The 26,008-nt window shown below is 37.5% G+C and overlaps 1 long non-coding RNA gene across 1 annotated transcript; it reads right to left on the bottom strand.

Annotated features, from left to right (window-relative positions):
• Positions 1 to 9,669: 9,669 nt before the first annotated feature.
• On the bottom strand, positions 9,670 to 14,780 carry LOC120753425 (uncharacterized). Its single transcript, XR_005701097.2, has 3 exons — positions 14,664 to 14,780; positions 11,498 to 11,655; positions 9,670 to 9,759 (listed from the first exon to the last, which is right to left on the bottom strand). It is a non-coding gene; the product is annotated as an uncharacterized LOC120753425 (long non-coding RNA).
• Between the last annotated feature and the right edge of the window lie 11,228 nt (positions 14,781 to 26,008).

Raw genomic sequence — 26,008 nt, 5'->3', positions numbered from 1 at the left:
GTCTCTACATTGTCAGTGGGAAAGAAAAGAACGTGTGGGGGGAGCTGTTCTGAAGGATTTTTCTGATTTTCCTAATACTTTACTTTTAATTCTGTTAATAAAGTTCTCTTTATACCCTTTAAAGTTTTGAGCCTGTTTTGCCCTCCTCCTAATCCATGTCTCACAGGAGGAAATGAGTAAATAACTCCAGTGGGTGCATTGGCATTTGGCCAGCACTAAACCCACTGCAACTGGAAAAAAAACCCTTAATCATATATATTTGCATTGATAGATTTTCTTGTCAGTGAGGCTGTCGCTGCCATATAAAAATAAACTGATAGTTCCCAGACACATATGACTGACTAGCATTCATTACTTTTAAAAAGCAAGGAGGTAGGATAGGGTAATTTAATGATCTATTACTTTGAAGATGTCTTTTAATGGAAGTATACTTCATCTTCCTTTGTTAACAGCAGGAGCATGTCCTCTGCTTGCACATGAAGACAAGAGCTGCGCCTGTTGCCAGCTGGTGACTGTAAGTCCTTAATTCCACTGATCTCATACAATACTCTCAGAGTACTGTCAGGCATTTTGTCATCTTTTGCTCTGTGCTTGTAATGCATCTGTTTTAAAATACTTTCTCAGCATGAATTTTGGAGACACTAAATGAATTAGGCTTTAAAAATATTTCACAGAATCACTAGGTTGGAAAAGACCATCAAGATCGAGTCCAAACCATGCCCTTACACCTCAACTAAACCGTGGCAACGAGTGCCACATCTAGTCTTTTTTAGTGACTCCACTGCCTCCCTGGGCAGGCCAGGTCTTTTAGGTGGGGACTCCACCACCTCCCTGGGCAGGTCATTCCAGTATTCTATCACTCTTTCTGTAAAAACTTTTTCCTGATATCCAATCTGTATTTCCCTTGGTGCAGCTTAAGACTGTATCCTCTCGTTCTGTCAGTTGCTGCCTGGAGAAAGAGACCAACCCCCAGCTGTCTACAACCACCCTTCAGGAAGTTGTAGAGAGTGATAAGGTCATCTCTGAGTCTCCTTTTCTCCAGGCTAAACAACCCCAACTCCCCCAGCCACTCCTCAGAGGCCTCATGTTCCAAGCCTCTCACCAGCCTCATTGCCCTCTGGACGCGCTCAAGCGTCTCAATGTCCATCCTAAACTCAGGGGCCCAGAAGTGTATGCAGTACTCAAGGTGTGGCCCCACCAGTGCCACAGGGGAAGAATGGCCTCCCTGCTCCTGCTGGACACACTATTTAAGATTATTATTCATGCTTTGTTACTAAACAAGTGAAAGACTATTATTATCATGGTTTATCTTAAGCCAGACCATTTTGCCCTTCTGATAACTGGATATACTCAGCAGGATGGCTGTCCTAAGCAGTTCTTCAAAGCTCTGTGTTTGTATACAGCTGAGGACAAATATTGCCTGAAGGTATTGTGGAAAGCAATTCCTCTAATACAAAATTATTACTATTAGAATCAGTAACATTATAAGAGTATTCATTCAGAAGTGTAGATATTCAAATTTATTATGCTTTGGATTACACTTTCCTGTGTATTGACACCAGATCAGATCTATATTACCTGAAATCATTTGATCTTAAGTGCTCAGCTGTATCATTCTGGACTTCATATTTCCTCTTTATTTTCCTGAGCTTCCCTGTCTTTTTAATGCTAAATGAGGCAAACAATTTAAGTGTTTAGGCATTGAAGGCAAAATACATTGTGGTACTCTTGTGGGAAAATAAATTGATTTTACATGAGAGGAAAAAATTCATTATTGGTGGAAGAAAAAAATTTATTTCTGTATTTCCTTTTAATTATACAAATCGTGGTTCAAAATATGTCCTTAGAATATTACCTTGATTGCCACCTAGACATAATTATGCAGAAAGTGTTAAATAACTTTCATTTAACAGTGAATTTTTTTATTTAAAAATGCTCATAAGTATTTTCATCAGCCTCATTTGTTGGTACTTTTGATCGGGGAAGCAGGAAGAAAATTAAAGCAGGTGTCAGCTGTAAATTTTGAACCTGGAGAGTTGTGCTATCCATGAGTTGATCAATTGAAAAAAAAAAAATCAATAGAGGAAAATTATTTATGTTAAAATCAGATCAGCTTTTTAAAATATGGAAAGTAGTTTACACTAACAGTGTAAAATACCTCTTCTTTCCTCACCCTGATGTTGACAAAAAAAAGAAAAAAGCTATAGCTGTACGTGAAAGTCTATAGTGCTGCTGTTAGAATATTTTCATAACTTTATGGGGAAGCAGCAATTCTTAAACAAAAATCTATTTCATTAATAAGCCAGACACACTGATACTGTGAAGAGCAGAATGATGGAGCTGGCTGGAGTTTATTGAATCTTATTCCTGGTAGAACTTCCTATGAGCTATTTATTTCTCTTACTATTAGGAAATCAGAAATAACAAGTATCTGCAAGAGATATACAACAGTATGCTGGTATTGAGACATGGGTTGTCTCATGTCAGTGGTATGAATTTCCACTCTCTGGAAAGCTCAGTATCCCATTGACAAGAAGCTGAACTTTGTTTAGGATTCATCCACTACCACTAGCAGAGAGGATCCTTCTGAAATAAAATGAAAATCTCTCAGGATGAAATTCCCTTGTGGACCACAGCTAGTAATTACATGGCTCAAGGGCTAAAAATAGACCTTTGACAGTATTGAATGTGCTTACTAGGAAACTGGGTATTTAATTCAATTTCTTGCAACATTTTAAACATAAATTATTTGATTCATCCCAGAAGACTGGAGGCTATGCTTCTAATCTGCAAATCTCTCCCTCTCAGAGACAAAGCGGGAGCTGAATAACTCATGCCAGACCAAGCTAGAATATGTAGAATTTCACAGGACTGGACTGGCTGGCTTTTCATTAAACAGTTATTGTCTTCTGGAAAAGTTTGTGTTTCTCTCATCACCTTCTAATTAGAATAACTCTTACCTCCAAATTAGAAAATTAACTCATTTTTCTGTTTGTTAATGTGGTATGCCGAAAAAGTTGTGTGCATTTTATTCACTTCACTGATAGTTTTCCAACAAACTGAGCAATACACAGCAGACATGCACCAAAACTTTGGCATGTATTTTTTGCGTTATGGTTGGGACTTAATTTTACAAACTATAAAAGCACCTGAAGTGTTAACATGTTAATAACCAATTCTACAATAAACTCCATCACCTTTGTGTGTCTTCAGGATTTGAAGACATCAAGTATCTCAGGCTTTTGAAAGAGTGGTATTAAAGCTGGCAAGGACTTAATTTTCACAGTAATGCTTTTCCAGCAGAAAAGAACCCTTATCACTACGTTTTGAATTTTTCATGCTGAAACATATAGAGGAATACACGAAGGAAATTAGTTTTGCCTGTATTTGGCTGGCCAAGAAGCCGTGGTTAGTTTTTCACGTTCTCAAATGAATTTAGTCAAGCTTTTGTCACTCCAGCCTGGTTTATTTCAACACCGTCATTCTCGAAATGTCATGTAGAAACCACATCAACATCTGAATGAACATTGGATTTATTTGTTGGGGGCCACTCTTGTACAATATGCATTTATATCTAAAGGTGAGTGAAAATATTTCCTTCGAACTTCTCATCAATTTACACAGTTTTAAATATTTTGGGCTTCACACGTTTTGAAGTACTTCTGCAGACACACTAACCCAAACTGACTGAATGGTAGAATGCAAACTGGTTGAAGAAGAAAATTGATACCTGCATGAAACCCCTGGTAGATAGTTTCTAATTGTAAACTACTGTTAAGTGTTGCTTTGCAATGATACAGGGGACCTTTTGTTCCCTATTCACGTGTGATACGTATCTTGGCCGTATAGGGAAAGAGATCCCTAACCATCTTTCTTTCATAATAGAATGCTAAGCTGAATTCTGGGATATTAGAAATAAATTCTGTGTATGTACACATAGGGAAGACACCTTCTTACACAGAAAAAGAGAAGCCCTTAGAAATATCAATTACTGCCTGTTGCAGTGTGTTTTATGCCTAATGGTGTATTCTGTTCCCCCCTGTATTGTTGGTTTAGTCCCAAGTTGCATCCTCCCACCTAGTTATCTATCTTGTTCTAATTCTGCCCATTGATCCAGATTGTTCCCTGTCCCTCCTCCTACTGAGTTGTCAATCCCACCTTGTGCCAGGCCCCTGCCTTGGAAATCACCTTGGAAATTCCCTGTTACTGGAAGCCCCATTGGTTTGTGTGAACTGTTCCCCTTCCCCTGTGTTTCCTCATTGGTTTGTGTTTTGTAAACCCCACCCTGTGATCCTCCCCACTCCCCTCCCCTGTTGGTTGAAAATCTGTACCCTCTCCTAGATCCTCCCCTGTATAAAAGTCCCTGCACGCTCTTATACTTGGTCTTTTGTCCCTTGACCTTTCTTGGTGACAGGCCACCTTGGAATCTATATGGAAGTTCTCTCCTGTGGCTGTGCCTTTCCGCACGGGGTGGACACAGGCCTCTGGCTGGCTCATATCTGCACAGAGGCCAGAGCATTTTCAGTCCGGGTGTGCAAACAGGTTATCTTTACCTGCTGGGCTCGGCTTCTCAGCGGCAGCTGGACCAAATAGTGTTGTGATGAAGGCGGCAGATAAAAGGATGGCTCTTGGCTAAGCAGGTGTAGAGATCGTTTATTCAAGCCAAGCTGCGGGAGGTCCGCAGCTCGTCCAGACTGCCAGCCAGAGAGAGTTTGCATTTCCCTCTCTGATCTTATAAGCAGGGGAGGGTTCAGGGGAGGTTACAACAGGATAGCAAATCAGGGAATTCAGGGGGCAACAGGAGGTGTCCACTTCTAAGCCTCTGACCACTGATACAAAGGGCAAAGGAATTCCCCTGGGTCTGACCTATCACTCGATGCCCTCCCTGGGAATTTCCCAATCTGGGGAGGGGTTCCGAAGTGATAGACAGGCTGCCCCAGAGCAGGAGGGGGGAGAGGGGATTGACAATGATAGGTGGGGGGTGGGATGATTGACATGAAACATCTTGTTATACAGAAAGCTCAAAAGGGGATGGACTGTTACAAAACTGGGAGCACAGTGAACTGAACCATAACATAAAACTTCTTATACAAACTTAATAAAACAATTCTTGCACCGCCAAACTCTCCTTCATTCTTGTCTCTGCCCTCAGCACTTCAGCACACCACTGTGCAATAGAGACCAAGTTCTGCTCTACTGTCACTCAGATCGCATTGCGTCTGGGAACAGTCTCTCTCAGTGTGTTGTCGGGAGCTAGCGGGTGATTCCAACACCACTTCAACCAGCAATATTTCCTCTCTGAGAACAGAAAGATCAATGAGCATATCTTAGGAAACTGTCTTTCTAAAGCTGAAGTAAGTAGTCAGCAAAAGATAATAACGATGAGTAAATGTGAGGAAATGTTAATAATTGCTGCTAAAAGTAAAATAAGACACATTTAAAAAGTGGTCAGGAGGCTGACCACTTCAAAAATTAGAAGGCTGACTTGCTAAAGGCTACTCAGCTACAGACATATTCAGTAGCATTTATTTCAATGGAATTCACCATTACTGCAGTGCCCATGTATGTGCATGTACACATGTGTGGGGCTGTGTATCCCTCTGTATATATTTATATCTGTATGCTTACTACACTAAGTAGCATCCAATATAGGCCTCTGGTTCTGGAAACATGCCCCAACACAAAAATCTTTTACAAAAGCTGTGCATGAAGTTTTAATTACTGACACCTTTTATGGTTCAATTGGACTTTTTAGTGGAGAGGGTAGGGGTCTCATCCCCTTCACAATTGAGAGACTTCAGTATACCCAGATCATAGTCAGCTGATGGGACTCCTCTGTTTTCCAGCAACAGACAGCACTATTGGTTTTGAACAGTTTTAATATCATTGCAGTGTATTACAGGTGGTATATGAATGTCACAAGAAAGGAAGGAATTCAGACAAGATTTATTAAGAAGGGGACCTTCATAGCCTGAGTAATTTTTTCCATACCATCTCCAGTATTTGTATCAGAAAGCAACAAGTTTTCAAATCCCTTTTTAAATTAAACTTTGCTAAATATCCCAAATTAAGCACTTGTGCAGTGCTGCACAACTTATTTTCCTAGAGTTCAGGATTGATCTTCATTTCAGCACTTTCATTCAGGTCTGAATGAATCCACATTTGAAATCCGTAACTCATTCTCACATGGCTTATTTCTAACAATTTAATAGTGTTAATAATTTACCTAAGTTAAATTAGACAGCTAAAATTCCAGAGTATTGTAGAATACTTACATTTGTTACAAATTATTGCTTTTGCCTCCAGTACTATCAGCCATTTATTGTTAATGAAAGGTATTACTACATTAAGAAAGCAATTAATTTAGTGTCTTTTGTAAGTTTGCCATTAAAAAATTACTAATTCGTATTAGAGACAATAAATCAACATCATTTGACATAACCCACTCTCTCCCTTGAGTCAAGAATTAAGTAATTTTTACTTCATTACCAAAATCTGTGATTCTTCTAGGGACCTGCTCTGTTGTTAACTCATATCATTAATTATCTTTAGTGTTGAGGGAATTGCACCTGCAACAGGCAAGTAAACATCATCCTTAAAATTTTAGCACTGTAACGTGAATATTCTTTCATGACACTATTGAAAGGATTTGTATTTTCTATGCTATTTTTTCCCATCTCTCTTTAATAAAAAAATTCTATTTAATAGATCCCAGAGAGAATATTTCTACTATCTCTTCAGATTTCTGACAGATGTTAGCCCTTTGTTTACCCATGTGCTGTGAGTACCCAAGACATACCTTCACTGATGTTGACTTTTAAATGTTTTTTGCAACACAGTACTTTTTATTCTCCTCATATCTTACTTTTTTGGCTCTGAACATGGTAGACTCAAGTCAATCCCAGGGACAACTGTTCAATAGGTCTTTTAAACAACTTTTAAATATATCATTTTCCAAGTAATGATGTGCTCCAAACTGCTATGCCCCCACAGACATGATGAGACATGGATTGGAAACAGAGGCACACTCTCTTTTATAGAGATGACTTTGGGAAAAGAATAGCATTTTAGTCACAAGATTTAGAAGTTTATTTTGCCTGTCAACGAGGGTCACATAGTGTATATGCTGCTTTCTTTTTTTCTCTGAAACCATAGTTTTCAGATTTCAGGCTAAAAAGCAAATGCTTAATTATACTTCATAATATCACTTCAGGACATTTCACCATTCCCTTTGTAAGAAGAGACTTGGAGATCTTAAAAATGCTCCTTCGTGCTTTTTAAAAGTTATTTTATTTTACTATAGAATGACAAGAAAAACAATGTTCATGGTAAATGTGAGAATAAAAAGGCCTTGATTCTATTTTTTTCTTTATATCCCTTGATGTAATACTGCAGGCTTGCAGTACTTTGCCAATACACTTTTAAGTTTATATTTACAATTAGTGATTTCAAACATAAAAGCTATTGGCATCTTCATACAAGAAATAAAGTAGACCACCTCTGGCTTTAAAGAATTAACAGTTTAGGCATACTTACTTACATTTTTTCATCTGGGAAAAAAAAAAAAAAAAAGTATGTTAGTACTAATGCAATACCGTATTAGTACCTATTCAAAAAGATACATGAAGCTTAAAAATTTTGAGAGCTTGGAAAAAGTCTGTTCAACACTGCAAGTGTATCCATGGGAAACCCATGTATATAGGGTCAACTACCTTCATGAGTCAAGCCCCTGAGAGCAAATATGCTTCTCTGGCACTGAAAAGCAGTGTTCACTTGCAAGTCATGGAAAAATAGTGAGATAACAAAGTACTAGTGTTTTATCAGCAGCCTGATGACACCTTTTAACTAGAGGCCCAAAAAAAAAGCACTTGGTATATTCTAGGTGAATGGGGGAAATAAAGATAGGATGAGAGCTGAAGAAACACACGCTTCGCTCACCAAAACCCAAATGCAGTGCCAGGAAGAGGATTAAACCAGCCAAAAATCCATGAGTAAAATAAATGAATTGGGCATGTACAGTAACATGGCCTTATTATCCTCTCTTTACATGTTAGTTTTATGATATTTTCACTGTGAAATGAATTTCTGATCTATTTTGTGTGGCACAAACCAGACACAGATTATTACAGTGTTATTTTTGGTTTTAAAGGTACTCAAGAATCTGCTTAGTTTGTTTCAGCCACATGGTTTTTAATGCTTGAAGAATCAATTTACAGCATGAAAAAATATATTTGTGACAGAATATTTCAGTTGGTAACGACAGGCCTTGGAGCAAGCCCAGAGGTATGTAATAATGATAAAACCTTAAATAATTTCAAAGAGGAAGAATAAAAGTAGCAGTACACAAAATTCAGCTGCATAAAATATTAAGCTGTTCTAGTAAAGCTGAAAAGGACATGAAACATTGTAAGTCTACAAGTAGAAGATACCTTAGACATAAATTTTAGAGAAGAGACACCTCGCTTATAATTTCTGCAGGAGTCGAAACTAACAATAAAGGTTAATGTTCATTTAACTCTTCTTTTGGAGGAAAAAAGTTTCAAATAATAAAAAGTACAAAATTTGGGGTTTCACATAAATATAAAAACATCACTAGCAAAAATGCAGTAAGGAAATATTTTTCTTGGTCTGTTAGTGAGATGTTGCTTTTATGCCTACTGTGTATCCACATTTTCTGCAGTTATATAAAATTTTTTGTGTTAACAAATTGCTTTCTTTTGGTTTTGTTTTTATTAATTTAAAGCACTGGAAATTAAGGTTTGAAAGGACTGTTTCTGTTTAATAATGGAATGGATAAACTAAGTTCATAAGCATTTGGACTTATTCACCATCTAAATTCCCTGTGACATTTTATAGAATGTTAAACCTCAGTACTTGATGGCACTAAATACCTTGCAGGTGATATACAGAGAGATCTTAAACAAAATGTGAGATAACCATAGAAGTGAAAATGCCAGATTGCCTTTACTGAAAACAGAAAATGTTTAAGGTGATAATCTTCAAAATAAACCAATGGAAATAGGAATGCAGCATGTTACAATGCAGAAGCAGGGGCCAGGTGTTAGAAAGAGCAATGTAAATGTTCTGGAAATACTGTACTAACTAATGCTAGTAAGAAAAGAAATTCCTATTAAAATGTTATCTAAGGAAATTCAGGATAATACTCAAAGAATTTTAGACTAATTTTAGAGCTCCTTCAAAAAAGAAGTTAAATTCTTTTTTAAGAAAAAAAGTCTATCAAATAGCTTTTATTGAAAAAAGTTCAATCAAATCCCATAATCTATGGGATTCTGTAAAAAAGGGTGAAATTTTTATAGGCTATTAATTATGTATTTTTGCACACTTCTCATGAAACAGCTGACACATGGTAACTTGTTAGCATACCTAAGCTCTTGTACCTAAACCTTACTGCTCAATTCATTAGTTTTATTACTGTGTGAAAGTATTTAATTAATTCCAGTTAGTACTTCATACATGAATAATATAAGAACTTCAAGTGAACTGTATGGGGGGAAAAAAATTCAATTATATGTACTATGAGACAAGCAGAATATTTGACATAGGATGGTGAGATGTTCCTACCATACAGACATACATCATTATTATTGGTGGTCTAGAGTATGAGATCTTTATTTAACTGCTAGTATCTGTTTTATCATCATATATTAGTTTCTTACCAGAGCAGGTCTTTGTTGTACAACATTTGTCAAGAGAAGAGGAAAACCTCCATGTGCTGTATTGTTCCAAGAGTTCTCTTAACTGAAATGGGAACAGACAGAATGTTGAGTCAGTGGAGAATCAGAGGAGAACCTTCACCTGTTACATTGTTTGTTAGGTGACAGGCTTCTTCATAATTAAAGTGTATGAGAGATTTTCCATGAGAGATTATACCAATTTTTTACTTGATAATTAGGTTACAAGACAAAGCCTGAACAGTAATACAAAAATAACTGTACAGGATTTTGAAGGCACAGTTATTTTGGTCAGCAACTAAATGGAATGAAAGAAACAAGGGAGATTTTTAAGATGCTCAAAGCAGGATCATGGCAGGGACACATTCAACTTCTTTTATACAAGAACAAAACTTGGACTATTGAGCTGGTATTTCACACCTTTGAAGAAAGGAACGTTCTGTATTTAAGATTATTAGTGATCATAATTATGTATTTAGAACATAAAGCGCAAAGCTGTAGTCTGGACTGGATATGCATATTTGATTTATTGAATGCTTCTGCTGCAAGAAAATTCTCAAATATTCCTACTTATTTCAGAATTTCTGAAACAAATTTAAATCAGTACTGGTTTTCATTAATTTTACAAAAAATATTTATTCATTCCTTGTAACAGCAACAGAGAAATTCTGCTCACGAAGTTCCAGGATTCAGCTTAGGGCTCTGAAGTCTGGTATCTGCTGTAGGTTTGCTTCCAAGAGAGCTTCTCACTGGGTTTAGAGTGGTAAAGATGAGAAGCATACTATCCATTGAGGTAACAAATGATGGCAGAAGCTTTTTTCTAGGGATAAAAGCAATCCCAGACCTCATCAAATTTTCAGGAAGAGTTCTTAAAAAAAACGAACCAAACAAATTAGTTTATTTCATGCAGTTCCTGCAGTCCCGTGTCAGGTATACTTTTAAGTTGAAAGTATTAAACATTCTACAAAAACTATTAATACAGTCTCTCTTGTAGTTGCTACCACTCTGATTATATATATTTTTTTGGCAATTTCTATTATATATTACAAAATTCTTCATTTATCTTTTCAAGTCTCTGTCATCTTAAATTGCTTTGTAGGTCAGCAATTTAAAACTGAATATATGTGCTTGGATTCATGTCTGTTTGAGGCTGAGGTCAGCAAAGGTGGCTGCTGACATCCCTATACTACACACAAAGTGTGGGGGATGTGAGAGTTACATCTGAGCACCCAAAGGGATGATGAAAACAGCTACCTGAAACATCATCACTGAGAAATGTTGCAGAGCAGGATAGTACAGTACTGATGATGCTCTGTTCTATAATTTTCAAAACAAAACTTAGGAGGATCTAACAGTTACAGCCTCCTTCTTGCATAACCTCTCCTTCCATCTAAGTAATTAACTTCTCAGAAACATAAGCCTGAATCATCCTCATTCTTAGCACAGAGTAGATTCAGCAAAATGCAGCCCCTGGTGTTGTCCCAGACCACATCTGGGAGCACATTCCAGCTCTCTGAAGGACAGATTGTGTCTTAAGCATCTCCACATCTGTCTTGGTTGTCTGTCCTCACATCTTCAAATGCCACTTTGAAATAAACCCTGACCCAGGGGCAGAGATGGAAATCTTAGGTCCACTGCAGGAGTAAACACACCTTGAGCAACAACAAGAGAAAGAGGATAATTTTCTGTTCGCACACCACAAACACAGACAGCTTTGGTCCTCTCCATGATGTCTGGGCCATGCATGTGTTCGTCCTGGATATGTGTTCTCTTCAAAGCTGAGTGTGTTAGCAAAGAATACTCACTGTTTTCACCACAGCTGGCAGCAGGTCCACCAAGAGCAACCTGTTCCATTTTTGTGCAAGAGCACCCAGAATTTATGGTCTCACTGGAACTACAGCCTGAGCAAGCGTTGGGTGTTATACGCCTGTCACTGTGCTTTTCTTTCAAGTAGGCCTGCAAGCTAAAAGAAAAAAAAAAAAGTTAATTAATTCTTGAGTGACAGTTTGATGATATTTTCACAAAATTTTCAAAATAATTCACCCAGGTCTAGGTTATTTTCTCACAGATGATTGTTGTAGTTATAGGCCTTTATCAGTTGCCAAATGTGGCCAAAGCCACCACCAATCTCATCAGAGCACCAATTCACCAACACAAATCCAAGGATCTGCAAATATTCTGCAGTCATGGTGCTAGATGCCACAGTTCATGTGTGTTGTCTTATCTTTAAGGATTATAGCCACACTCCTTGGAAAACTGCAGTCAGATTAAAGAAGAAACTGAAAACGCTGTGTTTTTCAAGCACCGGAACTGGAGACAGCTCTGGGCTATCATCTCCCCCCACAGTAAGAACTTCTACTCCTGAAATTCTCTCTTGCCTTTTTTTCTTGTTTGATGTAGTAAATCAGACACCCAAGAGACAAAGGAGAACTAGGACAGACTTTTCAAATGCAACAAACAGAGAACATGTAGCTGGGTGGCCCAATGGCAATTCTCAGTGCCCCAAAGATTAGAGAACAACACTTTTTCTGAACTGTTACAGAGAGGAGAGGAGAAGAAGGGGGGAGCCAGGAGAAAAAAAAAAAAAAAAAAGAAATATCTGTAATTCCTTTTACTTCAGCTGAAGATGTTGCCATGGGAACTCCTGGCAGAGGAGAAGGAGCACTGGACCTGACAGTTTCTGGGAACTGCTGACTTGTTTCCTGTGATATTCAAATGAGGGGGGGTGGAATTTATTTTTTTTTTAAAAAATTATTTTTATTACCAAAGTCAAAGCTGTAAGTTGTCAGCTTTGCCTGCCATATTGCCTATTATCTTCATTCATTATTACTAGGTCACTGTCTTTGGAAGAAAAATGGAGTGGAAAAATCATTGGACGGACAGCAATTGAAAGCTTTTATGCTGCTGCTCATTCTCTATCCATCGAGAGTGATTTTTAAACAGACAGTAAACATCGGTATTCCTGAGAATTTGCACATGGTCCTGCCATGGTAGTTGTTAGATTGCCTGTCAGATGATTTGAAACTGTATGCTTTATATAGTATAACCTGTCAGAAATTAACACATACATATTTTCTGAGTAATAGGGGGAAAAAGCTTACCATTGTTTCTAGGGATATTCTGAACTGGTACACGAGCTCTGAACACAATCCAATCAAAAAGGTAAGCAGCAGTACACTTATTTGCGGTTCAAAAAGCATTCTTACCTTTCTATGTGAATTAAAGTATGAGCAGAAGACTTGAAATTATTAATTCATAAGATCAATGGGAGATGGAGCATCTAACCATTAATACCAAACATTGTATTAGTCCAGCCAGGCTTCAAAGTAAATTAAATATATAATGTAAAAATTGCTTTGGTGAAGGCTAGTAAGAAAGCATGATGCTGAAGGTGATAACTGAAATCAGCTGAAGTCTGGAAAATAGGCTACCTAAGCATATTCTAAGGGAAGAAAAGTTCTCGTAACTATATAGAAAACTCAATGATATCCTTACTACAAAGAAAAAGAGACTGTTAATTTACAAGTTTAACCTGACTCTTCTTATGCTCCTTCAGATTAATTTTAAAATATAGAATTGCTTCAGAGAAATACAAAAGATTTTGTCTGAGACTGTTTCACCTGGTGGCTTCTCACTGCTGGCTGTTAATATGGCCTAATAAAAGGATATTTAATCATTACAGCTCTAATTAGTCTGTTACTATTAATAAACTGGTAGTAGATTTTGAAGCTTCATCCTTTTGTAGAGGATGGTCTCTGATATTTGAGTTCTAAAAGTTCAAAAGCTCCAGTAAGGATCTGAACAAATTATAAATACAACTCTCACTTTTTCCTATTAACTACTATAAGAAGTGGGTGGGAATCCTGGATATATCCCAGGATATCCTGGGATAGCTGCTTATATTCCAGAAAAAACTTGTAAGAAAAACTTGTCAGAAATTTCAGTATCTATATTTTCCATTTTTACTTCTGCAATGATCACAGATCAGAAAGGAGGTATAAATAATCCTGTAGTGGAAAGAAATTACAAGAAATTATAAGAAATACTTCTGCCATGGTATTTATCAAGTTTCTTTAGCTCAAGGTTTATTAGCAGCAATTGTTGTCCTAGGAATGAATGCTATGGAAGTATTCAACCTACCCTCTGTCTTTAAAGGATGTATTATACTGCTGCTTAATTAAATTGGTAGCTTTTCCTAAACCCAAATTAAAACAGGAGCTCAAGCATGAAAAAACACTCATGTGAGGAACAATAATGTGGATAGTTGACTCCAGATTCTCAAACATATCTTTCCATATCTCACAAATGAATGCTGAGAGTTTATTTCTCACATATATACACAACTTAGAAGTTTTAAAAGGAAATCTCTACACCTCAGCTGCAGTACAGACTTTGAACTTAATGTTTCTCCTCCATTCTTGAGCATTTTCAGATTTATATTTCTTGTTTTTGTAACATGAACTACTTGTCTTGAGCAGTAAAAGTAAGAAAGAGAAATTGCATTTCACATTGGTATGTCTTTTTAAATGTCACATGACCGGGTTGAAAGGGGATATCGAATATCATCTAGTTCCAATCCCCCTGCAATGGGCAAGAACACTTTCAAGTATACCAGCTTGCTCAGAGCCTCATCCAACCTAGCCTTGAACACTTCAAGGGATGGGGCTTTCACAACTTCTCTGGGCAACAAGTTCCAGTGCCTCAGCACCCTCACAGTTAAGAAATCTAATCTAAACCTACCCTCTTTTGAAATGAGCCAAGACATAGACTTCTTGTTTATCACAGCACAAGAAGGGTCCTGGTTCATTCCTTTTTACAGCTCAGCCATCCTGACTCCAACTATTCACTGACTCTGGCTGCAGCAAGCGCCTGCTGCAGGTTTCCATTGCAGCCTCTGAGTGCTGGTTATTTCCTGCTAAGCTATGACTGCAAGTATCAGTTTGCAGACTCCGAATGCAGGCTTTTACCTACCTAGACTGTGACTGCAGGTTCCAACAACAGGCTCTGACTGCAGACCCAGAGTGGCCTCACAGCAGTGATTATCTCTCCCTACCATCCTTCTCCTTCATAACCCCCTCATGAGGTAACATTCCCCCCTCCCCCCCCTTATATCACACTTTATTGGATATAGCTGTGACTCATCAGGGGTTAGGCTGTATTGGATAATTAACACAGCTGTTACTTATCAGGGACATGGTCACCTGTATTCCCTTCTCCAATGACCTACCACATTCAGAATTCATAGATTGATATTTTGATACTCAAACTGTCTACCAGTATCAGAGTTGTGTAATGGTCACAACTCAGCAAACAGAGGCCCCACCATGTAAAGACCAGTGTCTGACAATGAATTAAACCTTATAATTTTTCACAGAGGTGGCAAATTATACTCATAAAATATCAATTACATGTCATATCCTACTCGAGTGCTACTGTAAACTTATGACAGTATGTAATTACTATCATCAACTATCTGTCCAATTTTTTTCCTATTATGGGCTATTATTTCCATTTAAATATGAATTTGGTTATTTGAGTCCTTGATAGATCTAAAAAAAATGATAAACACCCAATCTCACATGATTCTCTTCATTTCATAAGCAGGCAAATTTCACTTTCTGAGCAATGATCTCATGCTCCCACGTGCACTTTCATTATTCTCCTATATATTGTGTCAGACCTCCCTGACAGAGGTATTTATTGGACTTACAAGAAGGAATTGATGCTGATTAGAATCAAAACAGAATAAATCAAATTCACCTGTAATAGTCTCAATAAGTACCATTGTGAATTCCTCTTAAATAAATAAATCTATATGGGAAACACATAGTGTTTCATTCTATGTGTAGCAATGGTTGCTTATGAGTATTTCACTGAAGTAACAGGAAAATAATTAAATAACCTTCCATGGAAAGTGGGAATATTTAGAGAAACAGCCTCAACATTACCTGTAAAATGAATTAAAAAAAAAAAAAAAAAAAAAAAAAAAAAAAAAAAAAAGAGCTGTTTTTAAAGAAAAGAGAACATCTTTGAATTATTAAAGGGAGAGGTTGGACTCAAGTGAAGTGTCTTTTGTCTTTGTACTGAGTCAGAGGAGCATTTACTTCACCCAAATCTCCAGCATCAGAGAGAGCTTTTACCAGTGGAAGTTATTTCTTGTGAGGAAGTTTTTGGTGGGTTTTTGTTTGTTTGTTTGTTTGTTTGTTTGTTTGTTTGTTTGTTTTAATCTAAAGAGCAGTGCTACACTGAGCAGAAACTGAAAAAAATTCTCTTCACTTGAGGAATCTCTTATCTTGCTTTAATTTCTAATGTCTCCCTCCACTGTTATTCTTACATTTCCTCATAATTAATTGGCAACAACCTTACGAATTACTGACTGCACAATTGTTGCCTTTTTGGCGCTGGTATTTTTCATCTAATGAAGTTCTGACTTTTACAATTCGCCACTAGTTGTAAGAAATATTTTTAGTACATTTCTAATTTTAGAGATAAAAATTTAACTTTGTTCTTTATAATAACCAGAAAAAGGAAAGCAAGCTCTGGAAAATTATTTTAATTTATTTGGTTTTCAAAAGATTACCACATTTCAAATTAAACATACCCACAAAATATGTCAATGAGGGAAAACAAAGGAAATGTACAAATGTGAATTACACATGTTTTATTACTGTTATTGTAGCTTCCCTGATTTTGTAGTTTTGGGTGTACGATAGTCCCCACAGTGATCATTATTGTAGCTATAAAGTTGGTGCTGTTATAGACAATTAAAAGGTATGGAAAATAAAATCTTTTACACCTAAATATAAATGAATATAAAATACATCTAAATGAGTTTTGAAAGTACAGTTATTAAAATATAGGCATTCCAGAATTTAAATCAATAAAATTTGGCCTCTTTGCTCTATGGTATAGTCTTCAGTTATAGGATCACTAATTTTTTTTACAGTTTCACATATAACAGTGAAAATTTCTTTCACAAAATGCAAGCTTTTATATACGTAATGGTCTCATATTTATGTAATTAAAACTGATAGTTAACTTTATTCAACCTAGTTCTCTTTCATTAATCATAACAGAGAAATTCATATTTTACACTTTCCCATTCAGGTTTCCTGAATTAAGAATTCCATAATCCGCAAGCCATACTTTTCTGGTGTGGAAAATAAGTCTGTCACAAACGAGATGATACACAGATCATAACAGATTATTCCATCAGTTCTGTCAGACTCTGTAAAATATTTCATTTAATGACTGAGCACCAGATTTTAATATAGAGAGGCTCTAATTGGTTCTAAATTTCTGAACCACACACTGATTCAGTTTAGTTTAAAGACCTGTCTTAATGAATGCTGCTGAATCATTCTTACATATATTGTGATATTATACCAGGTATTCATTGTAAAGTGCAATCAGAAAGGCACTTTTTAGGTAAGAATCAAAAGTGCACTTTCTAGGAGTGCCATGTCACAGTACTCTGAAACACTTTGAGCTTTGAAGAAAGGATATTAGAAGAATAAAAATGGGAAAAAAAAAAAAAAAGGCAAAAGAAAATGGAGTGGAATCAGTATCAGTATGGGGTTGATGATTCAGTCTGCATCTTTCTTGACGTGACTTAGATGGGTTTGTCCTTAGCCATCAGAATTTGGGTGAAAAAGACAAAACTGGATGTTCAATTTGCAAAATTTCCCTATGACTGCTACTCAAATGCCTAATTCTAGAAGTTGTGTTTGTGTCAGGAAGCTTTAGGCTTCCAGCAGCAATAGGTAAACAGAAACCTAGTTTTTTTATTTGTGAGCTTAACCAGTCATATCTAATCAAGCACAAATACCAGGAGAATAGTCTTGCATAGGCAAGCACTGTAATAAATTCATATGATTTTGAGATCAGATAGGTAAGTGAAGGTCAGAATGAAAAGCAGGACTTCGGAGGAAGGATTTTATTTCTGTACGATTTCTCAGGATCTACTAAGACCTTTGTGGATGTTTGTGTCTTTTTCCATGTTGCAATCAGGTCTGATTCCAGAATGTTCTCAATCTCACAGAATTCAAATTTATATTAAGGAAAAATGCACATTCATTTACGTAATAAACATGCTATATTCCCCCCGCTTCTCTTGTTTATTTCTGTGGTGGTCCCTGGATGATTCACTCCCTTGGAGAGTGTGCATCCCCTAGGCTGCCTCAGTTTACAGTGACTCGCCTTTGGGAAGTCCCTTTGAAAGATTTTCTTTTAGCTCAAGGTGAGCAAAAGTATTTCAACCCATGAGCCTTTGCAGTTCTATGCTAATATTCTATACCCTATTGGTTATTTTCCTTGTTCCTGGTTGGTCAGTTTTGGATCTTTTCCCTGATTGGTCCCTTTCCCAATTCCTTTCCCCATTGGCCAAGTTATGAAACCCCGCTCCTAGCTACTCTATATAGTCTGTCTCCCCTGGGGCCAGCCAACTCTTTTCCCTCCAGATCTCATGGAATAGAAAAGCTCTCCTGGAGATTGAAAAGACCCGGTCTCACTGCTTTTACTTCCTGCCTCACCCTGCGTGGCAAACAAGGCTCTGCTGCTCAGGCAGCCTCACAAAAGAGCTCATCACTCTGTACCTGAGAGTGCACCAAAAACCTCATCACTCTGCGCCTGAGAGTGCCTGTGTCTCCATCGATCTAGGTGTCTTTTTAAAGATGCTTCTATCGAGGGAGGTTGCAGCACCTTCACCACCGGACCAAACCAAGACATAATATCTTCATTCATTTCATGCTTTTGTTTCAAGAATGTTCATGTCAAAAGTCTCTCCATTTATGTCTGATCCTGGGTCTGTCTAGGTGGCATTAATGTCTTTCAGAGAAGCCCGTATGCTACTGTATTTTGGTTTTGTGGCTAAAACGGTGCTGAAAATACGCCAGTTAAGAGCTTTAGTTGTTACTGAACTGTGCTTGTGCAGCATCAAGGTCTTATCTTTCTCCTACTCTGTCCTCCACATGAGTAGTCTGGGAGTGGGAAAGGCTAGAAGGGACAAAACCATGACCCAAAGTGACCAAAGGGCTATCCTGTACTACCCCATCCCAACCAGTCCCATTTCATATGATGTCATCCTTCACAATAAAAGCTCAAGGAAAGGACTGGGGGGGGGGGAGGGGGTGTACATATGTGGTTACAGTTTCTTTCCAGGTAACCATTGTGAGTGGACCAAAGGTCTTCCTTTCCGAGATGCGGCTGGACAACTGCCTGTTTATAAGAAGTACAGAAAAGTGCCTTTTTTTCATTCTTTATTCAAGTGTGCATTTTTTGATTCACTTTATTTTGATCCATGAGTTTTCTTACCTTCTTTCTCTTTTTTCCCCATTCCAGAGAAAATGAGAATGAGTGTGCTCCCCATCAGTTTTGGACTACCCAGTCTTCAGAGAGTTGGTGATACTGTAGTTCAGCAAAGGTGGCCACTGAGATGACTAAAAGATTGGAGCATCTCTCATATAAGGATGTGTCTGGTTCCATCCTGCACTGGGCGGGAGCTGACCTCCGGCTAGCTCTGGTCAGCACAGCCACTGAAGTTCCCAGTTTGCATCGGCACCCACGCTGTTACCTGCTGGATCGGTTTGTCAGCGGCAGCTGGACCCAAGAGTGTCATGACAGCAATGGCAGCTGAAGAAAAGGCTGTCTCTCAGCTGGTTAAAAGATGTTTATTCTGGCCAGCTGCGGGAAGTCCACAGCTGGTCCAAATCTCAGGCCAGAGAGGCCAGAGACCAAGAGCAGAGCTGAAGAGAGTTTGAATCTCCCTCCTATCCCTTTTAAGTGGGGGAGGGGTTCCAGGGAGGCTACAACAAGACAACAAATCAGTAGATCCGGAGGGTAACAAAGTGTGCCCACCCCCAAGCCTCTGACCAACCACCTCCAGAGGAAAAGAATTCCCCCCATGCTACCTATCACCTGAATCCCTCTCCCTGAGATTTCGCAACCTGGGAGGGCTCCTCAACGTGATAGACAGGCTGCCCTAGAGCGAGGGGGGGCAGAGGGGATGTTACAAGTCAGGTGGGGCGTGGGAAGACTGACACAAAACACCTTGTTATACAGAAAACACAAAAGGGTTACAGCATTGGGGATACAGTGAAATGAACCATAACATAAACTTCTTATAAAAACCTAACAAAACACTTCTTGCACCGCCACATAAGGAAAAGCTGAGAGAGCCTGGAGAAGACAAAGTTCAGTGAGGAATCTTATCAGCGTATGTAAGTACCCGGATAAAGTTATAAAGAAGAGGGAACCTGGCTCTTTTCAGCAGGACCCAAGTACTGTGAACAAGGGGCAATGGACACGAACTAAAACACAGGAGGTTCTCTCTAAAAATCAGTAAACACTTTATTTTGTGAGGGTGACTGAGTACTAGCACAGTTTGTCCAGAGACATTCTAAGATCTCCCTTCTTAGAGACGTTCAATACCCTTCCTTGGAAACAGTCTGTAGGTGGCCCTGCTTGAGCAGAGTATTTGCACCAGGTTTCCTCCATAGGTCTTCTCTCTCCTCAGCCAGTCTGATTATGAGTGGTTGTGTTGGTGTCTGGCTGATAGCTGACTCAACCTACCACTCCCTCTTTGAATTCTTAAATGCACACAAAACTTACAGGAGTCAATGGGGGCTGAAAGAAGCCATACATAATCAGTAGTTTCAGAGACAATTCTGATGTTGTAGAATATGAGTCTTTCTGACATTGTGAAATAAGGCAGGTAAGGCCTTACCTCCTCAACTAATGTTATCTGCATACTTGGATTCCTATTAATTGCCATAATTTTTTTTGTTGCCATGAAATACCTTGTTTCAGTGTAGGATATGATTTTCTTTTTCTGTTCAATTGTGTGCCTCTTGACCAATCAGTTCCCTCCAAGTTGCATACCCTGGCTCTGATTCACAGCTTAGTTTCAGGAACTTAGTCTAAAATATTTAGGCTTCCTATTGGCTATATGGATGAAATTTAATATCTTGTGGCAAAAGGCATCTAGATCTCTGTCCCCTTACAGCCCTAGGCTCTAAGAAATAATTTTCTGGCATCAAATCTCAGAGGAAGATTGGAGAATTATCTTCAATTAAAAAAAAAAAAATATTGTAAAAATTTAGAATCAATTACGATCAACTGTTTTGTGGCTGTGTATGGCTGATAACAGGTATTCCCATAGATATGAGACATTACTGACTTACAGTTATTGCTCTTATCCTTTGGAAATGGGATAGGAACAGATTGAGGAGATGGAATTGTCTCAGGTTTCTTGGTAGAAATTTATTGTACCTACCCCAAAAATATCTATTTCTTCACTTTACTCCATTCAGTTGGCTTTACTGAATTGCCCACTTTCCTGATTTTCCTGCCCTCTTGCTTTTACATGCATAAAGTTACTTTGGGAAAACCTGTCTCCTCCACTGGGAAATCAGCAGTGGCAAATTAACCATTATTTGGCAACCTTTCACAGATGATGCCAGCAGAATTTCAGCCTAAGTCAGTAAGAACAAGGCAATTTAAAAACATTAAAAATGCATTGACAGCAAAGAAATAAAAGCGGCCACGCAGGTACAAGCCAGAATAGTTTAAAAGCTTTTGGAGAAAACCAGGCTTTTTGTTTACTATTAAACACCTTATTTTGCACAGAGAACTCTGTAAGTAAAGAAAAGCATAGTAATGTATTCTCTACTCGAGTTATTTTTGGGGAAAGAGGTTTGTAATATTTTTGTTTGATATAAACAGGTATCAAAATAAATATTCAAACTTAATGAATACATTACTAATTTTTATCTTATTAATGATGGTTTCAGGTCTCATCTATCATTTAACAGTCTTCTGAAAGCTATTGTCTCTCACATGCAGACATAAGAATTTCATCTGAATTTGCGAAGCTATCCATTATACATGTAGAGCTGTGCTGTGACTACTATGGGGGAATGGATTAGCGCGTGTGTAAGGCAGTTTTATAAATATTTGTCCTGAACTGGGACCTCATTACAGTGTTTACTACAGGAATATGAAATTCTAGGCTTTTTGCCCATTGGTTCCTTTAGGAATGCATTTACTGCTGTTCTTAAAAAGTCCTATTTATTTCTACATTAGTACTACTCTAATGTGGATTTTTGGTAATTTCCATCTCTTTGAAATGATGGAATTACATCAACTAAAAATGTGTATAATATATGAATGTGTAAAAACCAGGAAAAATATTTAATATCTATAATAGATGTGATAAATTAAGATTTGATAAATCATTTATAAATGAATTTTTCTTTCTTGACAACATAGGTGATTTCAGTGTTTCCAAGCACAATAATTTTTTAAATGGTTGCTGGCAGGCAATTTATTAGGGTGTTTACTTGGTATTTAAATTTTCCATATTTAGCTGGGTCATCTGCTATCTTTGATTTGAAACATAGAGGGAATAAGTAACAGGATAAAATTGCTTATTTCTGATCTTTTGAGGGTTGTGTCAATGCCTGGTGAGATACATGAATTTTCTAACCCTTAACTATATGTTATCATAGCACAACCTGGCATTGCACTGCAAGTTAGAATTTTCTGTGTGAATAAATCAGAAAAAATCACAAATCTTAGTTGTGGGAGGAAACATTATAAATTAAAGAGACTATGTCATGCAGTCCTCTGTTTGTCTTGTTTTCTGTTGTTGATTTTTTTGTTTGTTTGTTTAACTTTTCTAAAATTGGTTCCTGATATATTGATTAAAGAGAATGTTCATCCACTTACTCAGCCTTAATTTTACAAAGATAAGCCAACTGGGCCTTTTTAGTTGCCACAGAGCACCATTCTAGGTCTTTTTAATAGCAGTTCTTTAAGAGTTCAGTTTTTCTTAAAGTATCATGACCAGCTTTTCATAGGGTTTTCTCAATAAGCTCTTTCCACCACCTTTTGGGTTGGTTCCCATTATGCAGGATGCCTCAGAACAGCTACATAAGTAGAATGAAGGGAAGTATCCCTATCTACCTTTTCCACAGCCCGTACACAGCAATAGGTCATAGTCTCACTGACAAATCAGTTACAGTCGTCTTTTAATGTTCCTTTGACATTTTCTGCTGGGTAACCATGACTTTATTGCAGAAATTCATATCAGCCATTGAATATATGACCTTTTTATTGGGATACTCCATATGTATAATTCTTGCCTACAAGACACCAAATTTTTCATGTTGGATATTTTCACCTTCTTTTGTACCAGTTGTACTGCCATTATTCAATTTTAAGAACACTTTACAGCCCTTTTACACAATTTTTTTCTTTTATCCCTTTGTCCTGTTCCAGCAGTACTGACCAGGATCATCATTCAAGCCTAGGTTTAATAAGCATCCTGTGTTTCATAGATATACAGAATTAACTCTAGAAAAGCTATATGAAATAGTCAAGTCTAGCACCACCAAATAACGTAAAATTAAATAAACTTCTTCTGGTGTTTAATTTAGTTTAAAGAACCTCATCTTTTAGTAAAAACTAACTGCAGATCTCAAGAAAAATCTCCTTCGTTCTAGAACTCTGTTCCTTTGCACATCTAAATTAAATCTGTGGCTCCATGTCTGAGACTTTTTAAGTTACGAAAGTTACCAGAGGCATTTTTTCTGACTCTCCTAACTTAAGTAAAAAACAAACAAACAAACAAAAAAAACCGAACAGCGTGCAGAAATCAGTTATAAACAATTTGTCTAAATCATAATTCTGTGATTCTAAGTATTGCAGGTATTGCAGGAAGAGGAGAAAATCGGTTTCCCCCCAGCAAATTAACCAGCCTGTTTAGGGAATATTATATTAGGTTGAGTGATAAGAATATGTAAATCCCATATCTTCATGGGAGCAGCACTGTTTCCACTTTATGGGGGAAATTTAATTTTGTTCATCTCAAATTCATAGAAACAGTGAGACATATACCCTCAATGATCACTCTATCCTGAAGATTGTATATGTCTATAACCTGCAGATTATTTCCAAACGTCACAGCTTGCAAGGTTCTTCTTTTCCAACACTTAAAAATTATTTTGCTATTTAGTTTAGGGCTCCTCAGTGGCCAATTCCGTTTCTGCAAGAAGGAAATCCTTCCAGGGTGGCTAAACGAAGCTGCCCAGACCCAAGTACTGTTTATGCTTTTTTAACAATGTGCAAATATTGTTTGTTATACAGTCTTACAGTTAGAACACAATCCAGTTTTGTATAAACTAATATTTTTTTGAGTTGTGAATTATTTGAAAGGTGAATTGAAACACCAGTAAAGTGTTTGCCTAGAAACGTAACTGACAGAAAACCACAAAAACACTGGTATGACTGCATCCAAAAATCCACAAATTCTTAAACATTTATCATTACATTTTCATTCAGAAAGAAAAGTATATTACTTTAGCCCAATTCATCCACCTTTTCCAGAAAAATTATTGAATTTACAGATACCTGCAGGGTTACAGAAGGATAGAAACCTGAGAACAGAATTGATAACATTTTTTTTTGTTTGGGCTTGGTTTTGTTTGCTTTTTTTGGTGGCTTTTTTGTTGTTTGTTGGTTTTGGTTTTGTTTGTTTGTTTTTCCACAAGGAAAATCATATTAAAAGGATTTGGACAAGACTATGAATGCTTGAAGAATTCTGTAGTCCCTGGTTCAATTCTTAGTTTTATTAGGAGCTTTAAATTCTGTGGATCTACTGTGTCCATCCCTATCTCAAAGGAAGTTGTGATATTTTGTCTGTGTAAAAATAGCAAGATGTAGTAGAACTCTGTGAGATATTATATGTGCTATGCTTGAACCACAGATTTATTTAATTTACATATATTCTTTTATTAATTGAAATAAGAACAAGCTTTATTGAAACATAAGAATCGATTTATACTCTTAAATAGCAAAACTTAACAAGTTCAAACTGCACACTGGAAAGCAATATAAGCATTCCCCTAAGAGAAAAATTTGAATATTATAAGGAAAATTAAATTTCTTTAAAGCATCTTTTATACTTGAAATCTCAAGTTTTTGTGTGAATATCTCCTTTGTTTATTTAAGAAAGCTAGTTACCATATATCTTTGCCTCAAAGAAAATTAGGAGCAACTGTGCTGGCAGTTTTACAGGAGTTGAGCATTTCATCCTAAATGTCTGTACATTCTGACTTCTGGTATTACATCTAAAACCAAATTCCAGTAAAGAGAAAATTTTCTTTGCATATTTGCTTAATAAGACGTTAGGTTTTTTGTTTCTGAAAATGTTTTTTACATCTCTCTAATCAACTTCTATAATCACATGCATTGACTTTGTCAAGGTCTAACCCCAGCTGGCAACTAAGCCCCACTCAGATATTCCCTCACTCCCTCCACATCAGGGTGGGGAGGGAATCAGGAAGGCAAAAGTGAGAAAACTCATGGGTTTAGTTCAAGACAATTTAATAGAGAAAACAAAAGCCATGCATGCAAATAAAATTTGACAAACATTTCCCATGGACAGGCAGGTGCTCAGCCATCACTAGGAAAGCAGGGCTCCATCATGCATAATACTGACTTGGGAAGACAAATGCCACCACTCCAAATGTCCCCCATTCCTTCTTCATCCCTCAGCATTATATACTGAAGATGACTCCATATGGTCTGGAATATCCCTTGGGTCAATTGGGGTCATGTGTCCAGGTTGTGTCCCCTCCCAAATTCTTTTGCATGCCTGGCCTTCTTGCTGTTGGGGTGGTGTGAGGAGCAGAAATGGCCTTGATGCCATGTAAGCCCCATTCGGCAGTATTGAAAATATCCCTGTATTTTTAGCGCTGGTTTAGCATAAATCTAAAACATAGACCCATACTAGTGACTATGAAGAAAATGAATCCTACCCCATTCCAAACCAGCACAGTCTCCATCTCAGGACATCAAAAAATCTGAAAGAAAAAAACCTCTTACATGTAAGAGGTTTGTTAGGGAAGACAGTTTGGATCGATTCTGCTTCAAGTACAGAGGATCCCATCTGTGGGATTGTCCTTGCTCAGGGACCAGGCTGCACACGGTGGGTAATGCAGAAAGATGGAACCACACGATGTGTACCCCAGGGAGGTTTGATTGTTGGGTGAGAACCGTGTGTAATTATCACTGTGTGCTGAATGGTACTGCCATTGTATGTAGCTGTATATTGCATATTGTTTTTATATAGATGTATGTGTGTGTAGAGCTAGAGTATAAATTAGTTTTAGCAAATTGACGATATGGGGATAAGGGGTGGAATGTCCTAGGGTAACTTTATGATGCTTGTATCCCCAATTGTCTGTTCTGTTTGTGCTGTATATTGAGTCCTGTGCCTTTAAGACTGGTTCTAAGAGCAGAGAGAAGCGCGGAGT

This window comes from Hirundo rustica, chromosome 5, assembly GCF_015227805.2.
Source record: "Hirundo rustica isolate bHirRus1 chromosome 5, bHirRus1.pri.v3, whole genome shotgun sequence".
NCBI classification, from domain to species: domain Eukaryota; kingdom Metazoa; phylum Chordata; class Aves; order Passeriformes; family Hirundinidae; genus Hirundo; species Hirundo rustica.
This window is presented reverse-complemented; position numbering and strand designations above follow the sequence as displayed.